This window comes from Panthera onca, chromosome A1 (assembly GCF_046562875.1).
Source record: "Panthera onca isolate mPanOnc1 chromosome A1, mPanOnc1 haplotype 2, whole genome shotgun sequence".
Taxonomy (NCBI): Eukaryota; Metazoa; Chordata; class Mammalia; order Carnivora; family Felidae; genus Panthera; species Panthera onca.
This window is the reverse complement of record NC_138339.1, coordinates 201,129,139-201,145,639: the sequence shown is the minus strand read 5'-3', so window position 1 is coordinate 201,145,639 and position 16,501 is coordinate 201,129,139. Positions and strand designations below refer to the sequence as shown.

Genomic DNA, 16,501 nt, shown 5'->3' with positions numbered 1-16,501 from the left:
ATATCTTAAAATATTCAGGAATATAGAATCACTAGCAGTTTATTTTAATAATTGCAACCTGTTTTTAATAAAACTTTGGGGAAATAATTTTTTAATACACATTTAATTCAATTAAGTTGTCCATGATATCCTCTCCGATGGCAATGATGAGCTACCATTTAAGAGGCAGACTGCTAGGAAAGCCTACCAAAACCCCATCAATTTTTCATGTTAATGAGAAATAAAATTTCATTGTTTAGTCACTGATATTTTGAGATTACTATTATTGTAGCTAAAATTAACCTTATCTGAATATTGTAGTGCCATATTATGCTGTTTGTACAATTTTTGTATCATCCATTAGAAATGATAAAGCTCGTATACCTTCTTCTCTCTCCAGTTTAGGCTTATTAAATCAAATGGTGAACCACACAAGGAAGTAAAAACACTGTCATCCACCCCCTATTTTCTTTAATCATCTCAGGATGTAAAAGAAATGACTAATGTGGAAATCACTTAAAGACTAATTTTTCCTTTAAATTAAATCCACTAATGCCTATATACTTGTGAATCTGCCTTATCCATTCTACTATATTGAAAAAGCCTCTATGGGAGAAAAGCTTTTAACATATTCATATTTGTATCCTCTATATCATTAGCGAATGGTACATGATTAAAACTGCAAGATGGAGTTGAAAATCTATTCTCATGTGATAGTTTCAGCATTGCTCACTGTCTTATTGGTTCAGCTTTGGAAGAGCTAAAGTTTAAAAAGGTTCATCTTGGAGGTTCCTCATTGGCTCAGTCAATAGAGCATGTAATTCTTGACCCCAGGATTGTGAGTTCAAGCCCCACACTGGACATGAAGCCTACTTAAAAAAAAAAAATTAAAGGTTCTTCTTGAACTGGGTTTTAAAATATTTTTCCCAGAAATGAATATACCATTTTAATACAATTTTATCAACTCAATATCTATGGTATCATTGAACTCTTTGTTCTAGCTTTATTTTTTGACTATGTAACTTAGACTACATTATATATTTATATAATAGTAAAGGGTCTCCTTGGGTTTTCAGTCACCCAAGAGGCAACTCTTGTGGGGAAGGCTCTCAGTTATTTAAGAAATGGTCAGGAAATCATTCTGCACAGTTTTTTGCAGGGCATATGGGGTACCTGCAAATCCCTAGAAATTGAAAGTTTTGGTTAAAACAATATATGGTAGTTCAAAATTGATGACCAAGATCATAGCACTACTAAGAATAACCTGTCAAAGAAAGAAAAATATTACTGGGATATGACAAGGAAATTTCAACGTGCACAAGGAAAATTCAAGAATCTACATTGATTCCAGTGTGTGATTCTGTAAAGGAAGAAAAATCTTCTAGAAATAACTGAAATCATTATACATCTATTTGTCCAAAGCTATAAATGTTCAACACCAAGAGTGAACTCTTTGGTAAATTATGGATTTTGGGTGATTTTGATGTGTCCATGTTAGTTTATCCTTGGGAAAAAAATAAAAGTACCACTCTGGTGAGTGATGCTGATAATGGAAGGGGTTATATAAATGCGGTGCCAGGGAGTATATGGGAACTCTCTGTAACTCCTTAATTTTGTTGTAAACCTAAAACTTCTCTAAAAAAAATAGTCTTTAAAAATTTACTGAACATCTTATAGTTAAAAACTCAAAACTCTATTTCAGTGGTTCTAGAAAAACTATTTCTGATACATAAATTTCCTAATCATAGTTTCCATAGATGTTAAGACAAATATAGAGTTAAAAATTTATCTACACTGATGTTTTTATACCTTTTGATCCTTTTTTTCAAGTATCTTTTGATTCTTAAGCAAATCAGGACAGAAAAAGAAGCAGATGTTTAAGAATGACCTGTGATAGGGAATCACAATTAGAAATAAAATCTTCCCCAATTAAGAAAATTTCTCCATAAACGTAGCAGCCAAAGAAAACTGTGTTATTGAAAAAGCATTAAACCAGAGTGTGATGCTCATTACAGGCAAACCACTAAGAGATTGCAAAGACAGAAAGAAATCTCACCATTTTATATAGCTTAGGAGAGCAAACCCGTTACACACGTATTCTCAAGATAAACAATAACCAGTCTTCATATAAGAGGATTTGACAGGACCATTTGTCACACAGATTCGTCCTAGATTTACCTGGTAAAAGGGATTATGCTCTGTGTTAGCCAATTGGCTTCGTACAGAGGAAAAACAAATTTCTGGTATCTTTAAGACAGGAGATGGTTTTGCAATCTGGAACAAAGTGCCCACTGAAGTCGGCTTTCTATCCAATCAGAGAAACATGGAGATAGGGGTGCCATTGTCCTTGATGCTTACATTTCAGTGAGATGGTTCCTGAGTCCTTAAGAAAGGCATTCCTGGGTCATAAAGCACAGTCAAAAGTCCTATGTAGTTTTCAAAAGGATTTACATACATTTCAACGAGAGAAGTGTTTCCAATTATAAACTTTCTAATTCTTCCTTAATTTCAACAGGGAGAATTAAGCCTCTTCTTTTTTAATTTGTATTTTTCCTTACATCTAAAATATAATATTGTCTAGGATTTAATGAAATTTCTTCTCCTAAAATAAATTCATGGGGTGCTTGGGTGGTGCAGTCAGTTAAGCATCCGACTCTTGATGTGGGTTCAGGTCATGATTTCACAGTTCGTGAGTTCAAGCCCTGCATCTGTGCCATCAGCACAGAGCCTGCTTGGGATTCTGTCTCCCCTTCTCTCTGCCCCTCCTCCACTTATGCACACTCTCTTTCCCTCTCAAAATAAATAAATAAACTAAAAAAATTAAAAATAAAATAAATTAATAAGGATTATGTCATACAAGATTTAGAAGACAGGTAGAACCCAAACAAAGGAAACAGCAATACTGACATGATGATATACCCACAAAAAACTATTTCCAGAGAAATTAACAACTACCTTAGTTAAATGATGACACTGTTAGATATCTAAAAATATGACAATTCAGTATCAGAATGGGCATGATTTTATTTCCAAAATTATTCCCTACAAGAGTGTAAGGAGGAGTCATGACAACATGGTTTTCCATATAAATTCTGTAAAGGATGATTTTATTGAAAACTTAAGTTTTATAAAGCAAGTCATAAGAAATGACTCTAAGAGCTTTAATCATCCCAAGGCATGCCTGCCAATGTCATTTTGCCCATTGAATATTTTGTTTTGTCAAAGCAAGCTATAATCTCTAATCAGGGACTTTCTTCATGGTCAAAATATTTTTTATTCATGCCTTAAGTGTGTGGCTGTGTTCAACTTGAAAACCACCTAACAAAACCTTTCAAAGACTTTGAAACCCTTGTTTCAAAAAAGTTCTTGTTCCCCGAGCTACTCAGTATTTATAATTTGTTATTCATCTAAATAAATAGCAAATAATTGATAGAATAAATTCTAATATTTATAACCAATAACAATAAAACAATTTTTACAGTCTGGGAAATTTGGAGCATATGCAGTTCTCATTATATTAGTTTTAAAACTCAGTGCTGTGAGATGCATGGGTAATTTAAGGATGGAATGCTCAATGTTCATCTCATCAGAAGCAATAAAAAAAAGTCCAGGAAAACTTCAACAAAGAACATATAGTATTTTTTACAGTTACAGGGAGGTTCTCTCTGACAAAAGTGATTCACAAAGAGGTTTTTATTCAGCCATAATCAAAAGAATGAAATCTTGCCATTTGCAATGAAGTGGATGAATCTAGTATGTATATGCTAAGCAAAATAAGTCAGTCAAAGAAAGATAAATACCATATGATTTCATTCATATGTGGAATCAAGAAATAACAGATGAACAAAGGGGGAAAAAAGAGGCAAATCATGAAACAGACTCTTAACTATGGAGAACAAACAGGGTTTCTGGAAGAGAGGTGGGCAGGGGATGGGTTAAAAGTGTGATGGTTATTAAGGAGGACACTTGTTGTGATGAGTCTTGGGTGTTATATGGAAGTTATGAATCGCTGAATTCTAATCCTGAAACCAATATTGCACTGTATGTTAACTAAAATTTAAATTAAAAGAGAGAGAGAGAGAGAGAGAGAGAGAGAGAGAGAGAGAGAGAGAGAACAAGCCTCAAATGGGGTCATTTGTGCCAAAACTTGTCACCAAATCACGAATTAATATCTAACCTGATTGCAGTTCCAGCCTCTCCCACAAGTCTAATCTCAACCACTCAGTCTGTAATTTCCTGGTCAATACTAGTGAAGTAATCCACCTGATAGACCCCTCATTTTCCCCTAAGGAAGGTGACCTTGCCTGAATACTCTACTCTTTGTCCTGCCTCCTTCTGCCTAAAAAAGTCTTCCATTTTGTGAGGCTCCTCAGAGCTCCTTTTCTATGTGCTAGATGGGATGCTGCCTGAATTATGAATCTATGAATAAAGACAGTAAGATCTTTACAATTTATTCAGTTGAATTTTGCTGTTTAATACACTACTTGAGTGATTGGTGTGAATGAACCCAAAACCACCTTTATGCTTCTCTTTAGTTGGCATAAAAAGCGGGGATGTAATGAGCACTTCAAGATAGCTGAGTAGTTCCTGTTGACTATCAAGCAAGGAGGAAATTCAGTGTTTGAATGAACAATAACAACTAAGTGGTAGTTCCCAATGTTTCTAAAATACAACAGAGACAAAATAAACTTAAAAGTTACTAAATGATTAAATAGTTGCAACTTCAAAAATCTAATATAATGAGGAGTGCCTGGGTGGCTCAGTGAGTCATCCTGACTCTGGATTTGGGTCAGGTCATGATCTCATGGGTTCATGAGTTTGAACCCTGCATTGGGCTCATCACTGGCAGCATGGAGCCTGCTTGGAATTCTCTTTCTCACTCTCTCTCTTCCCCTCCCCTGTTCGAACTCTCTGTCTCTCTCTTTCATTCTAATATAATAATCTAAACTAAGCTAAGATAAAATAAACTAAACTAAGATAATCTAATAAAAATTAAGTTCTTTTAAATTTGGTTCAATTAATTAGCATTAGTACACCAATGAATCATTGAACTCTCATTACTGCCCACCTTCCCTTTTCTTTTTCTTCCTTTTAGTGGGTGAATCACTTCCCAGGACAATATTTATTTTTCTACCAGTGTATTAGAGGGATGTAAGGGGACATTTCTCTTCTCTGTTTTACTTCTAAACTCTTAGTTTTAGATGCTTCTGATTTGGTTTGTAGTGGTTTTTACACGACTAATGATTACCTGGAACTAGAAGCTACATCATCACAGATTCCCCACATACTCAAGCCCATGAATTTACCTCACCTCATACTTTGAAATAATCACTCATCTTTTTCCTGGCCTGTTAATTTGATTTTCTTCTATGTATGATTATTACTTTTGATGTCAATGGCTTTCCTAATTTGCACCTTTATCAATACTTATTGAATGGTAACAATTCATCTATTTCCATATCATGTAAGTAGTGTTAAATTATTTAAACAAGGAGGCTGTTGAACGGAAGTAGCTCTAATGCAGTGGTAGCCTACATAAGGAAACCAAAATCTAAGCCTGTAAATGCCTCAAGATTATGAAATCAAACCTAAGAACAACAAATCACAAGTACCCAACTAAGCTTTAAGCTATAGCCAATGAAAGAATTATCAAATGGTAACTCAATTTAATTTCTAGCTGCCATTTTTGGTTCTCAAGAGCTACTGGTTACCCACGTGTTACACAGGATTTTAACTTTGATAAGATAATTGCTTTTGTAAAATAAAACTACAAACAATTCCAAAGATAGATCATTCTCAAATATTTTAATAATAGTGAAGTCCTCTTTTTTAACAGCCTGAAGGAAAATGAAAAAGCATGAGAAAAGGTTATTTTAAAAAAGGAAAAGATCTCTCTATATTTTTTCTAAGTAGCTGTATTCAGTTAAGACCGATAGGCTAAGCAAACCACATGTGTTATTGCAGTTACCCTCAAAATTAACACTTTGATTTGGGTACCAATGAGGAAACTAATACTCAAAAATTTTAGGCAAATTTTGTAAGTTCTTTTACAGAGGAAAAAAAAAAGGAAGATCCAAAATCATGGATGTGAAATCAATGTCCTATACACTCTCTTAAACTATATCAAAAAGTGAATAAAATTTTCAAGTATAAAACTCCTAGAAGAAAATGTAGGAGAAAAGAAATTTCAGTTGCTTTGAAAATGGCCATACAAACATTTTTCTAGATGTGTCTCCTTTGGCAAGGGAAACAAAAGCAAAATTCAACTATTGGGACCACACAAAAATTAAAAGCTTTTGCAAAACAAATGAAACCATCAGCAAAGCAAAGAGACAACCCACTAAATGGAAGAATATATTTGTAAATGATATATCTGATAAGGGGTTAAGTTCCAAAATAAAAATAACTTATATAACCCAACACCAAAATCATCATCATCATCATCATCTGATTAAAAATGGGCAGAGGACATGAATTGACATTTCTCCAAAGAAGACATACAGATGGCCAAAAGACACATGAAAAGACGTTCAACATCACCCATCGACAGGGAAATGCAAATTGTACCAAGAGATATCCCCTTAAACAAGTCAGAATGGCTAAAATCAAAAGAACAAGAAATAACAAGTGTGGGTGAGGTTATGAGAAAAAGGAATCCTCATAACTGCTGGTTTATGGAATGCAAATTGGTACAGCCACTGTAGAAAACAATATGGACGTTCCTCAAAAAATAAAAATAGAATTACCATATGATCTAGTAATTACTATTTACTCAAAGAAATGAAAACACTAATTTGAAAAGATACACACACCCCTATGTTTATTGCAGCATTATTTATAGTAGCCAAGATATGGAAGCAATCCAAGTGTCCCCTGATAGATGATAGATGAATGGATAAAAAAATGGTGGTATATATATAACGGAATATTACTCAGCCATAACAAAAACAATATCTTGCCATTTGCAACAACATGCATGGACCTAGAGGGTAAAATGCTAAGTGAAATAAGTCAATGAGAGAAAAACAAATACCGTATGATTTCATTTATATGTGGAATTTAAGAAACAAAACAATTGAACAAAGAAAATAAAAGAGACAAACAAAAAAGCAGACTCGAATACAGAGAACAAACTGGTGGTTGCCAGAGGGAAGGTGGTGGTGGGGGATGGGTGAAATAGATAAAGGAGTCATTGTATTCTACACCCGAAACTAATATAACACTGTATGTTAATTATATTTCAAGAAAAAAAAAAGAAAAAAAATTGCTCTATCAGTTCTTAGCAGAATGACATAGGATAAATTCTCTGATCTTCAGCTTCTTGTGATTTTGTAATATGGAAATTCTGTTATATGGAAATAATGCTACTGATAACTGGTATATAATAGATGAGGAAAAAAATTTTCTCACTCTTCTCAATAGTTTAATAAACTGACAGCTATTCAAGGGTGTTAGATTGTATATATGGCGTTTGTTAAACTTGATAAAGTGTTAAGTAAGCAGATAGGCTTTGGTGGGGACAGTTTAGTATCTAGACAGTTGCATAAACAAGATGTAGAAATAAAAAATTCAAGTATATATATCTTTACAAGTCCAACATTGTCCTTTAGTATACCTTTATCTGTTTTCTTATGTTTGTTTTAACCAGTGTAGAGTAGTAGAAAAGCAAGTTGGGGAATGGGGTAAGGTGTAAGCAGATCATGGAAAGCAATGATGAAACATATTCTAATAGTTATTGGTGTAGATGTAAAGGTGGGACATAATGTCTTAATATGAACTTTTTGTAATTAACAAAATGGGTGATATGATAACTGGGAAAGTTTGGGGCCAGGAAAAGCTTAATAAGAGATCTCCACTTTCTCAAATATCCTCCTCAACAGCTATGAGGTTTGAGATTACAATTCGGCAGAAGAAAAAAATTTTGAGGCTGCACCCAGCTGAAAATATGAAACAGCTCATTTTCTTTTTCCAAAAGATTATTTTAAAAATCTACTACAAAGGGAAAATGAAACAACGAAACAATCTTTGGTCTAGACAAAGGATCCAGCACATGTACATTCCAGGCTCTATTCTGTTACTTACTTACTTATTTTTATTTATTTATTTATTTATTTATTTATTTATTTATTATAGTATCTATTTATTTTTTTCAGATACTACTTACTTTTTTATGCTGTGCTTCTGAACAGATTGTTGGTTTCAGTATAGCTGAGATGTTAATCAATTGCTGGCACACTGAAAGTGCTCAACAAACAGTGGTTAACTGATGGACTGAGTAACTTCTATGCCAATCTAGAGCTTATTACATATGACCTCTTTTGGGTCTGGAATAGACTTGAATAAGGGAAACATCAGACACCATTTCCTAAATAACCATAATTAATTTGAAGAACACACACACACACACACACACACACACACACACACACACTACATATTCCCAACTTGACATCATGAATCTATGACATAATTCCCATTTGATGCCAAAGGGAAACACACTGCCTGTCTCCTTTTAGGAGACTGCCTCAGTAAAGCACCTACCCTCATCCAGAAACTGGGATATAACTGGGCTATATATTCCTTGATGACCACATTTCAGAGAGATTCCTCTAAAGTCTTTGAAAAATATATTTTGGGTTATAAAATTGGCAAACGGCTTTTTAAAAGATTTACACCTCAAAGGGATGGAGAAAGAACTCAAAAGTTTTCTAAAGTAAATGCTCTAAGATAAGGGATGTAGGAGCTTAAAGTCAGAAGACTAAGATTTAGTCAAGCTGGGGCGCCTGGGTGGCTCAGTTGATTAAGCATCTGACTCTCGATTTCAGTTCAGGTCTAAATATCTCAGTTCATGGGATCAAACCCCTCCCGGGGCTCTGCACTGACAGCATGGAGCCTGCCTGGGATTCTCTCTCTTCATCTCTCCCTGCCCCTCCCACACCGGTGTTCTCTCTCCTTCTCTCTCTCAAAAACAAAAAAAATATTTATTTAAAAAAATAAAAATAAAATAATAAAATTTAGTCAAGCTGAGGGAAATGTTAAGATCAATAGACATAAACCACTTGGTCAATAGACATAAACCACTTACGAAAAATCAACTAGAATCCATAAAACCAAACAAATTTGCAGGCAAATAAAAAAGTTCATAAAAAGGATATTTAAATTTTCATTAGTTCTATGACCTATTTCTTATCAAGTGCATTTTGATTTCTTTCAAACTCAGAGAAACTGAAATTATACCTTCTAACACAATATAAATGACTTATCACTAGTTTGAAATTGATTATATTTCACATTGGGAACAATTTAAATCTAAAAGGACAAAGTATCATGTTTAACGTTGAACCTTACCCTATAGTATGATTGAAATTAATAAAAAAAATCAGACTTTTTGTCTAATGAACTGTGAATAATGAAGTTTTATTAAAATGCCTAATTTGTTTAGGTACATGCATTGCCTAGTTATCCAATTATTCTGGCAAAATTACAAATGAAGAAAGTTGAATTTGTTAAATTAAGGAGGTCATTGAAGTAATTAAGACTGGTGAAGCATATTATTAATACTTTACAGGGGAAGGTAGTAATGCAAAATGTACCTGTTCCCTTATGTTCAGGCTTGTAATCGAAATGGAATTTATTTACTTAAGACCTCAGAAAATAGTGTGTGTGGGGGCATGTGCGTGTGTGTGTGTGTGTGTGTGTGTGTGTGTGTGTGTGTTAAGTCATTATTAAGACTACAACTAAGACATTAAACAAGAAAATAATTTGGGGCTTATTCCATTTTATGAAGTGAAACAATGGCTTATTAATAAGTAGAAATTAGCACAAATAGATACGAATGTGTGATAACTTTTAGTTTAAAACAGACACCTAAATGAAAAATATCACCAAAAATAATTCATTTAAGAATATTAGCATTAGTCATCCCAATTTCCCTTTTTAATTAGCTAATATGCCTGAGAGAAAGGGAAAAAGACATATAATGAAAGTGCTAAGGTAGTGTATATAGAAAAAAGGGCTGAAGAGTAGGAGATAAGAGAAATGAATAACAATACATAAGTACTTTAGGTACAAATCATGAAATTCACTTCAATTTGCATCACAGGAATTTGAGTAAACATTTCTTGTAGTATAAACTACTAATAACTACCATGTATCTCATAAAAATTCTGTAAAAATATGAATTTCTCATTTACTACATGTTTTGAAGTATATTTCTAGTTCAAGTGAACTTAAATATTTATAAGTGAATGACAGACAATTTTTCTTCCACTACAACATGGGAACAGGAGAATTGTAGAAACTAAGGTCTCATTTATCACTTTGCTCCCCAAAGCAGATTATGGATATTGATAGAGTTGTATCAAAGTCAGAGAAATCCTTTTACCCTGTTTCCCCAAGGTACACTCTCAAATAATCCAATGTTTTATAGAGGGTTTTCCCATAATCTGAAACATGTGAAAATGATTTTGTCTATTAAACACAACCACACAGCTGAAAAATTGAACTCACCAACCCAATTTACTTATTTACCTCAAACTTTGAAGCTGTGTTTTTAATAAACTTAAACTTAGCTGTCAAATTGGCTGCCCACCTATATAGACTAACATGGTATTTTCTGGTCCTATCTTCTAGTGTGTCAGGTAAGTAAGTGTACCAACTTCTCTTCTTCCTCTTTTTTTTTTCCCTAAAGGAATTTCCTCTTTCTCTTGTCTTTTTTTTTTTCCAGTTTTATACCCAAATCCATTATGAAGTCAATGATATGATTTATTTTACATATCTTTATTGACTCTGCTCTACATAAAAGTGTGATAATCACTAAAGAAATAAGCATGCATAAGACAAGGTCTTATCATTGAAAATCCCTCAGACAAGAATGAGACAGTGTAAGGAATGAGTATGTATCTGGGTTTGAAGGTTATACAATTTTGAGGATGCTCGTTAAGAAAAATGTCACAGGATACAAATAAAAAACCATGTATAGGCACTTCAAGGAGACTATGCAAGTGAGGGGTTCTGGGTCTTAAGTTTCACTTGTGTTATGGTAAATCCACTACTGTTAGCATTATAATGATGATATATACAAAGTACTATGGGAATGCAACTGGTCAGATTATTTTCTCATATACTGTTACCATCTTCTTAAATGTTAGAGAAAGAAGTCTATTTCTGCCACCTATGGGAGTCAACTGAGATCTGATTAAAGCAAAATCTGAGCTAAGGCTGGTAAATAAGAAGCAGTTCACCAGTTAGAATAAGAGGGAAGGCAAACATTTCAGACAGCAAGAGACAGACAAATGACAAAAAGAGAGGAATTTGCACCTTTTTAAAAACTGCAATTATACACAGCATGGTTGCATCACGAATGTTCGAACAAGAAAACAAGAAAAATATGTATAGGTTGGACACTAGCCTGTTATCACTTAGAGAAGACTTTGGTTTTTGTTTGCCATGCTAAGTACAATTACTATATATTTTAAAGCAGTGAAATACTTAACTAGGCAGTTGTAGATCTTTTTTTGTAAACATCTCTAATTAAAATGACGTGTCACTCACCATAGTTTTTGAGTAAAAACTTATAGTTCATGCTGTGTGATATACAAATCATTTATTGTTCATATACTTATTATGCAACATAGAAAAGATAAAAACTACCACTTAACACTCATATTAGTTTACATATTAAATATAAATCATGTAGAGAACATTATTTTTTCAGTGACTAGATATCATTAAATCACACTGAAAATATTTATATTGCCATCCAATTTTTCCCCATTTATATATGTACTTCCGTTTGCTCTGGAGAAAACTGCCAGGCTAATGACATTTAGAGTGATGACAGAATCATCTGTCAGCCTTCTCTGTAATTCTCTCCGGGCCCTGGCAGACAAATACATTTTCACATGCTATAAAAAATTAAGTACCAAAACAATATAAAAATAACTTTAAGGGTCTGATAAAATAGGCTAAAGCAAGGACATTGAAAGTTAATGCTTCCCTTTCTGCCTAAACTTGCCTTATTCAATTTCACAGATTTTATAAAATGTAATAATTCTTAAAAACCTACAGAGGGCAAAGAGAGACTAGTTCTTTTAAAGGAAGATACAAATAATGTTCTAAATGTAATTGTGAATCATCTAGATGACTCCAAATATATTTGTCTTATCATTTAGGATGGTTCCCACTGAAGGTAACCAAAACCCAACACAAAGTGGCTTAAATTATAAGTAGAGCTGTGGCAAGTCCTGGTTCAGTCATGGCTTTGCTGTATTTAATGACTCTTTGTTTATGATCATGTTACTAGTATTAATGGATTTAGTATTAATATAATGGCTTCAGCAGTTTGGTTCTCCCACTTATGTCCTGACAGGAAGCCCATTAGTTCCAGTGCTCCCAGCAAGAATGGCCACATAATTTTGTGTATGCCCAGTACTTAATCAGTGCCTGCCCAATAAAATACAACATAACTGTTCATTTAAATCAATCCTGCCCTTTCTTCCCAGCTGGGGATGTAGTCAATGTTTTCAGGTTGCACTGAGATACATGAGGAAGGAGGATTCTTAAACAAAAAGTTGAACACTATTCAAATAGTGCAAAAGGGAAATGAATCTTGGGCAATCAATTATGCTTATTGCAACTGCATAAAATTGAATGCCATTGCTTTATCTTCAGTACTCATTTATCTCCTGAAATTTTGTGATGACTCTGAATTTCTCTTCTTTATTTATTTTGTCCACAAATTACTATCCATATCTATACTGTGCTTGTTAAATACCAAATCTGACTTACCTTCTCAATGTTTTTCAGAATGCCCTCAACTTTAGCAAAAAGTGTAAGTTCCATGGAATGGGCATCCAAAGTTTTTCATGGTATTTCTTATGACTTACTCATTGTACCTCCTGTTCCTTTCAACTATACTTCAGAATGAACATTGCAGGATTATAAACTATATGAGCTTTTATGCTTCTTTTGTTTCAATGCACTTGCATGCTTTTGCTATAATATCTGTGATCATTATTCCACCTTTCCCTGAACTTTTAGTTCTTTCCCAATAATCACAACTAGCTTAGATGCCTCCTTGTTCAGGAAGGCTTCCTGAATGCCAAAGGCTACAGTGTTATCCAGACATCTATACACCTGTATAGTGCAGTTCATGGAATATTATTAGAAAAGGTCTATTAGTGTGTTGTCATATGAAGAGATCTCTGGAAGAACCGGTTCATGGCTGTGAACTCAGCTCCTGACACACAGGTGCACTTAATAAATATTTGCAAAATGAAACTACAGTACATATACTAATAGTGGCCTCATGTGCTACCACATTGATCCTCATTTCCTATGTCCCAGTTTTACATGATTTATTTTATGTCTTTAAAATATACTATTTCTTTTCTTTTTTTTCCCTTCCTTTCTCCTGGAATTCCCTTATCATCTTACCAAGTTGACTCCAATTAACTCTTAAGGTCCCAGCCTAGAGTGTCATTGTTTTCCAGGCAGCTGTTTATGCCTCACATGTCCATGTTACGTTAGCCTGTTACACATTCATAGAATAGCCTGTGGTATCTTTCTCTTATAATACCCAGATTGAAGCATAAGGACTTATTTTATTTCCTTCTTTTTAATGCTAAATCATATTTCATTGTTATGTATAGGCCATATTTTCTCTTCTGTTCATCTGTCTATAGATATTTAAGTTGCTTCCATATCTTGGCTATGATAAGTAATGCTGCTGAACATAGGAGTGTATGTATATCTTCAAAATACTGATTTTACCTCTTTTGGATATATATCCCAAGGTGGGACTACTGGATCATATGGTAGTTATACTTTTAATTTTTGAGGAAACTGCATGCTGTTTTACATAAGCTAAACCCATTTGTATTCCCACCACCAGTTTAAAAGTGTTTGCATTTTTCCAAGTCTTGCCAGTGCATGTTACTTCTTATCTTTTTTAAAGCTTATTTATTTTTTTAGTAATTTCTACACTAAGCATTGCAAATATCCAGTGAGAGAATTATTGGTGTATTCCTGTTTTCTTGGGTTAGTATGGATAGCAGTGAAGAAAGGATGATCTGATTGAGTGGGAGAGAACTGAAAAAAATTATAACTCTTAATGAGGTCATAGTAGTAAGTGTTAGGAAGAATTAGGAACTGTAAGATTTAGGAAGACAGAGAAAAAATATGTATGGCCAGAATATTGAAAGTTATGCTTTCAGAGATACAAATGTAGAACTATAATAACCCGTAGCCACAATATTACAAAGTATGTATTATTTAAATAGTGAAAACACTAGTAATACAGAGAAATCAGATCAAATATCACATAGATTTATTTTTATTAAATATTTCACTATTTTTAAAATGTCATTTTTAATGTGAATATGAGTAAGTAGCTTCACGTTTTACTCTATAAGAAATCAATCAAATCTTAAGTTGATATTCTTAAAAGTAGATTTCACAGGCAAGTTGGTTCCATTAGATTCTGGAAACAAATAAATTGATATTATGTCAAATAATTTTGGCAAGTGCTGCATACCCTACGTCCCCCTTAGCTATTCACAAAGCTTAAAAAGACTGGAGGGTCTGATAAGTCCTGCAGTATAGCAATCTCTTTAGTTTTCAACATGTATATTACGAAAATGATTACAGGACCCCTCCTGCCAGACATTAGCAACTCTTACAATACTCTGAACCCTGTTTCTCAGAATACTCTTTGCAAATCATTGTTGTAAGCTAAACAATATACATACGTATGTATATATGTATGTATGTGTGAGTGTACACAGATACCTACATCTCAGAGAATTTACTGTGTCCAAGTAACAAGATTGAATTTCTATGTCTGGAAGCTATCCATGAATACAACATGTCCATTCAGTTAGTCAAAATGAGCTCCCCAGCCAGGATGGATGCTCTTTAGTAAAATTCCTGTAGGAATGAGTGGGAAGATTCTTTCCTGCTCAGTTGGGTGGTCTGCTTCCGCAGTCAACCTACGAGCCTGTGTCTTGTTGCTGGGCTGGAATGGGTCCCTTGATTCATCCTAATCTGTGAAATGCCAGTGTTATCCACAGTTTGAAATAGGTCTGGACTAAAAGGGTAAGAAAAAAGCTTGCCATTTCAATTTGTCAGACGTTGCTGCAAGTACAATACTGAGCCTCTTATTAAAAACTAAGTGGTCTCTGCTCTGAATGAAAGGGCTAAATGTGATTGTAAGTATCCCTTCAAAAGAGCTGATTAATTTCCTAAAATAGGGGCAAACAGTGGCAAGGAATGTAACCTTGATCACCTACATCACATGGCCTGGCATGAGAACACTCAGATGATCTGTACCACTGTTTGTTTGTTTTTTTATTTGTTTGGTGTGGTTCCTGCATGTGGGGGACAATCTTTTTCCATTGGAGAAAATAATTGCCCTGCCCATTGTCACCACACTTCTGTGCTGTGGTATGTTTCATGCAGGTAATTCCTTCTTTCCTTCTGCCTCTAGTTTATCCCTCCTCTTACAAAGATGTTGGTATTATCTGGCATTTATATAAAGAGGCTCTTCTTCAAGCCTCTCTGTCCCAGGTAGAGGGATTCCTTGGATAGGATGCACAGATTCAGCACCAAGCACCATCATTAATTACCATCCCTCCTGAATTGACCATATAGCCTGCCATTGGTAGAGTTACAGTGGTGGGCCATTGCCCACTGCTGGTTTGTTGGTATTGGCCTCTGTCTGAACAGTCTGAGCTTCTGCCAAACTGGCTGCTGACATGGTGGTCACGCCTTGGTAGAGAGTGATGCCATCTGCGTTAACTGGCTGATAGAAGATGGTCTGTCCTTCAATAGTCTGTGCTGCTTGCTGCTCCGAAACAGTGATCTGCTGCCGTGTTTGTTTCTGGCTGGCGCTGAAAGCTGCCTGCAGCTGCTGAATGATCATCTGCTGAGTAGGGTCCTGTTGGCCCTACACCTGCAACATTTGTCTTCTGTTTCTTCCCCAGTGCTGGATCTATCTCTACAGATCCAAGAAAATCTGCTACAAGTTCTGTGTCCCAGATACAGGTTCTTTTGTGATAATGTGACCTTGTCTACAAGGAACAGTTTAGGCAATGGCCAGTTGATGTGATTAATTGGCCAGTGATTAACACTGACTTATACCACTAATGGATGCCCCTGGACCTGCTACTGAATCTGACAATCTACTTTGTTGACATACATATTGCTATTTGCTGCATTCTGTTCCATGGTCCAATTAAGTCAGAATTCCATTCACAAAGAGCTTCACTCTGGAGGTCCCAGAAAACTGTGAAGAACACCGCAGAGTTCAAGGGAATTTGTGGCAAGACCCCTTTGCACGTGGAACCTACCTGGACCTAATGGTGAAGGAGAAAGGGACACATCTCCACTTGGCACTAGCATTCTGCAAGGGTCAAGACCCCTCAGTGTACCTGTTCTAGTGGTGACATCCCTGCATGGGACTGGCCACTGAAGGCCTTCCTTGGACTGGAATGCCCAGAGGCACTTACTCATGGGCTCTGGG

At 34.8% G+C, this 16,501-nt stretch overlaps 1 pseudogene; it reads right to left on the bottom strand.

The window, feature by feature from the left end:
- Positions 1 to 12,993: 12,993 nt before the first annotated feature.
- LOC132680561 (nuclear transcription factor Y subunit alpha pseudogene) lies at positions 12,994 to 16,206 on the bottom strand (annotated as a pseudogene).
- Positions 16,207 to 16,501: the final 295 nt, after the last annotated feature.